The sequence below is a fragment of the Notolepis coatsorum genome (assembly GCF_963971535.1).
Source record: "Notolepis coatsorum genome assembly, chromosome: 1".
NCBI classification, from domain to species: domain Eukaryota; kingdom Metazoa; phylum Chordata; class Actinopteri; order Aulopiformes; family Paralepididae; genus Notolepis; species Notolepis coatsorum.
Genome location: NC_140165.1, coordinates 237,228,730 through 237,234,408, shown reverse-complemented (window position 1 = coordinate 237,234,408; position 5,679 = coordinate 237,228,730).

Here is a 5,679-nt window from a genome sequence, read left to right as displayed (position 1 = left end):
TTGCATAAATTAGGAACAGTAGCGGTCCTAGTATGCTTCCTTGTGGAACACCACAGCTCACTGGGAGGGGGGGGGGATAGGGTACCGTTTACCTCCACCATCTGTTCTCTCCCCTCCAGGTAGGATTGTATCCAGCTCACTGATAGACTATCAAAACCAATTGCTTTTAGCTTGTCAATCAGAATAGTGTGATTGACAGTGTCGAAGGCCTTTTGTAGGTTCAGCATGACCATGCCGCAGTATTTGCCCGCGCCCACCTCTTGTTTGATGTGGTCGTTTAAATAGAGAAGGCATGTGTCAGTGGAGTGGGATGTTCTGAAGCCAGATTGGAATTCGTAGATTAGATTTTTTTCCGCAAGGTACTTTTCGACCTGTTTTGAGTACCTCATCTGTTGTTACCATTTCCAGTTTGAAGTCGTCTTTGTGGACCCCTAGGTTTTTGTAGTATGCTACTATGTGTTCTACCCCATAATGCCCTGAGTGGGAGGGTAGTTTGTTTACCAGTGTTGTGGCTGTTTGTGAAGAAAATTTTTAAGTAATTGCATGGCTACATCCAGCTTGTCTGTGATGAGCGTGTTGTCCGTCTTTATGTTTATGTTTGAGAATCTGGTTTTAAGTTTTTTACTGCAGCCTAATTGATTATTGAGTAATTTCCAAAGTTCACATGGTTTGTTTTTGTTTTCCTCGGTTTTGTCATTGGTGAAATTTTTTTTTGCAGTTTTGATCATGGAGTTTACGTCATTTCTTAGTCTGTTTCTTTCCAGTTTGAGTTCAGTCATGTGGGCTTGGAGTTCACTGCTCGTGCTTTTGGTAAGCTTTGACTGACTTTTACGAAACTCAGAGCATTTTTTGTCTCTGGTTTTCATAGCGGTCAGTATTTCAGTGTGCATCCATGGCTCAGCGCGATTTTTACCCTGGTGGTTCTTAGGGGGGCCATGTCGTTTAGTATTGTTGAAAATTTGGTTTTGAAACAAAGCCATGTTTCTTCAACCAGTTGAGCTCATCTGACCAGTCCAGGCTCTCCAGTTCAAGGCTAAAGGCCTCGCTAGAGTAGGTTTTGAGGTCTCTAGATGTGACTGTTTTGTGACAGTCTTAGCTTTTTGCGGGTACAGAATATCATATAATGATCACTTAACCCGCATGCTATAACCCCTTTATTGGAGATCTTGGACTTGTCAGAGGTCAGGATGAGGTCAATGGTCAATTGCATTCACTGGCGGCTCAATTTTCCCTTTTGTTTTGAGCTTTAAGTTCACCATCATCAGTCATATACATTTCTGAAAAGTATTTTCTATCCATCCTCCTGTACATAAGAGCATATGAACTAATAGATTGTGAGCTTCCTTTTGGGTCTACTCTACACAGCCCTTTGATCGCAGCGGATAGATTGTGAGCTTCCTTTTGGGTCTACACAGCCCTTTGATCGCAGCGGATAGATTGTGAGCTGCCTTTTGGGTCTACACGGCCCTTTGATCACAGCGGATAGATTGTGAGCTGCCTTTTGGGTCTACACGGCTCTCTGATCAACAGCGCTCATCCATTTCACCGGGGCCTTGTATATCCTGCCAGAGGTCAATGGACAGTTCATCCCACTTAAATCACCTAAATGATTCACACACAGGTCTGAAATTCTGCGTGTGTGTGCGTGTGTCTGTCTGTGTATGTCATCATCTCATGCATGTGTGTGTGTGTGTGTGTGTGCACGTGTCTCTGTGTACAGTATCACCTCGTGCCTTTGAATGTATGTGAAATTGAAACGCTTGCAGGGGCACAGAAGTTATTTCCAGACAGTGTTTGACGTCCAGCCTTCTGAGGGATTGTGGCGAAGCGTACACTAGTTGGTCTTTTCACAGGGTGGCTAGATATTGTTTTGCAGATCAAAATTGGTTCGAGTGGGACTTCAAAAAAAAGATGAATCATGTGTGTAGTTTTACAGTAATTATACACATACATAATAGTGCTGCTAATTGATTAATAAAAAATAACGCAGCCGCCGTCGCTCAGGCGTTCTGCGGTGTAAAATGAGGGAGAGAGAAGAGAGAGAACAGATAAGCGGAGCTTCAAAGACGAGGAAACAGAAAGAGATGGGCAGTAGGCACATTTAAGACGTCACACAACATTTGGAAGCGGAATGTGCCAGAAGAGGCATAACAATTATTTCCTCCAGCAGCTCGGTTCTGTTGCTTTGTGTTCAGTGGTGAAGTTATACATGACTCTGCACTGCCATCTACTGGTCAATGAAGGGACATTTCCCAATCGTGTCAAAGCATACAGTACATGCCTTCTCTATTATTTGAACGACCACATCAAACAAGAGGTGGACGCGGGCAAATACTGCGGCATGGTCATGCTGGACCTACAAAAGGCCTTCGACACTGTCAATCACACCATTCTGATTGACAAGCTAAAAGCAATTGGTATCAGTGAGCTGGATACAATCCTACCTGGAGGGGAGAGAACAGATGGTGGAGGTAAACGGTACCCTATCCCCCCCCTCACAGTGAGCTGTGGTGTTCCACAAGGAAGCATACTAGGACCGCTACTATTCCTAATTTATGCAAATGACATGTCGTCAGCTTGTGACTGCAACTTGTTCCTGTTTGCGGACGACTCAGCCCTGCTGGTCTCTGACAAGAACAAGTTACAGGTTGAAAAAGCCCTCAGCTCGGAACTAGGCAAAATCTGCATATGGCTCGCCGACAACAAACTATCATTACACATGGGCAAAACAGAGTCCATTCTCTTCGGTTCAAATAACAAACTCAGCAAGACCGACGGCTTCTCGGTTACAGTGGGTGACAATATTGTCACAAGGAAAGATGAAATTACCTACCTGGGTTCCATCCTAGAGGCTAATCTTTCCTGTGACAAAATGGCATCCAATGTAATAAAAAAAAGTCAACCAACAAACTCGATTCTTGTACCGGATCTCCTCTCTGGTAAACAAGAATACCCTGAAGACTCTAGCAGGAGCACTCATTCAAGGGTACTACGACTATGCTTGCACCTCATGGTACCAAAGCACCTCAAAGGCACTAAAAAACAAATTACAAACATCTCAAAACAAGCTAGTCAGACTACTGCTTGACCTGACTCCTAGAACCCACCTCACCCCTGCCCACTTTGACAACCTAGGATGGCTTAGAGTAGACGACAGAGTACAGCAACTTGCAATGGGCCTGGTCTACAAGATACACTACGTGACCAAGGTACCCATGTACATGTCAAAATACTTCCCAAAGGTCAGTGAATACCACGATCACAACACCAGAGGGAGCTCCACAAATCATGTTAAACCCAGATTCGACTCAAACAAGGGACTAAACAGGTTTCGCAATTATGCCACATCAATGTGGAACGCCCTACCCAAAGCTGTAAAGGAATGTGAATCACTACCCACTTTCAAAAACACTCTAAAAAAACACCTATGGGAGACTGCAATTCGAAACTGGCCCCTACAAATGTCCTAACCCAGTTGTACAGTAAATTACCAAGTATGGCTTTGTCAGTATTCCAATGTACAGTGTCCCCCCCCTACCCAACCCCCCCCCCCCCCCCCCCCCCCCCCCCCACCTCCAATGTACAGCCTCCACCCACCGACCCAACCCCACCCCACCCACCCACCCAACCTCCTCCAATGTACAGTTTCTACGTCAAATGTATATACACTCTTTTTCTGGACACTTTTGTATCACAAACAGTACTGTATTTGCAAATCTGATATGTCATAAATGTATAGATGTAGCAGTACTGTCTATCTGTATGTCATGTATGTCATATATGTTATGATGAATTGAAAATGGGGGACCCTGATGTAAACAAGACGAAAGTCTTTCTCTGGTCTGCATCCCCTTAACAATTGTATGTATTGAGCTGTACTGTACTGTACCCATTCTGCAATATGTTAATAAACTTTTCAATCAATCAATCAATCAATCAATACATAGGCTGTAACTTGTTCTTGTTCGCGGACGACTCAGCCCTGCTGGTCTCGGACAAGAACAACAAATTACAAGTTGAAAAAACCCTCAGCTCAGAACTCGACAGAATCTGCACATGGCTCGCTGATAACAAACTATCATTACAAAAAAAGTCAACCAACGAACTCAATTATTGTACCGGATCTCCTCACTGGTAAACAAGAATACCCTGAAGACTCTGGCAGGAGCACTCATTCAAGGGTACTACGACTATGCTTGCACCTCATGGTACCAAAGCACCTCAAAGGCGCTAAAAACAAAATTACAAACATCTCAAAACAAACTGGTCAGACTACTGCTTGACCTTACTCCTAGAACCCACCTCACCCCTGCCCACTTTGACAACCTAGGATGTCTTAGAGTAGGACAGAGTACAGCAACTTGCAATGGGCCTGGTCTACAAGATACACTACACGACCAAGGTACCCATGTACATGTCAAAATACTTCCCAAAGGTCAGTGAATACCACGACCACAACACCAGAGGGAGCTCCACAAATCATGTGAAACCCAGATTCGGCTCAAACAAGGGACTAAACACGTTTCGCAATTATGCCACATCAATGTGAAACTCCCTACCCAAAGCTGTAAAGGAATGTGAATCACTACCCACTTTTAAAACCACTCTCAAAGAGCACCTACGGGAGACTGCAATTCGAAACTGGCCCCTGTAAATATACAGTAAATGTCCTAACCCAATAATACACAAGACCCTCTTCTTGGGACCAAGTAAGGTTTTGTCGATATTCTAATGTAGTTTTGCTTGTACAGTTGTACAGTTACCCCACCCTGTTTACCCAACCCACCCACCCAGGGGCGTAGCTGTAGATTCTGGGCCCCATGAAAGAATGTATCTGTAGGCCCCCAGTCAATCAGAGCGTGTGTCATTTATTGATGAAAACGCATAATATGGTTTTTACCTATACATTCGGATCAGCAGTTCAGCACCTGCACTGTTGGTGGGTGAGCCTAGTAAAGGATGTCGCATTGCGTTCATCTTCAATGAATGGACAAATGCAATAGTCTACCAAAGCCCCCCCCCTCTCTCTCTATATATCTCTCTCACACACACACTTCAGAAACAAACATAGTATCAATGAGAGCATCAATAATACACCTGAGTGATGTCTAGTAAAATCATCCTAAGCTACCCCCCCCCAGCTACGCCCCTGCACCCACCCACCTCCAATGTACAGTTTCTACGTCAAATTATACTCTTTTTTTGTATCACAAACAGTACTGTATTTGTAAATCTGGTATGTCATAAATGTATAGATGTAGCAGTACTGTATCTGTATGTCGTGTATGTCATATATGTTATGATGAATTGAAAATGGGGGACCCTGATGTAAACAAGACGAAAGTCTTTCTCTGGTCTGCATCCCCTTAACAATTGTGTGTATTGAGCTGTACTGTATTGTACCCATTCTGCAATCTGTTAATAAAGTTTTCAATCAATCAATCAATTCATACTGCAAGCCTTAGTACACAATTCTGATTTTATTTTTAGTTTGGCTGCTCACATTCTTACAACATTTTTATCAATATCAGATTCCAGTATGAACTGGTCACGCTCCTGAACTGACCCACATGCGCAAATTATATATAAATATGGGCAACCTTCGCCTACAGTGTGAACGTAGCCAGTCACTTGATTACCATGCTACATTATTACAAAGCAGACAAGAGAATGTTTATT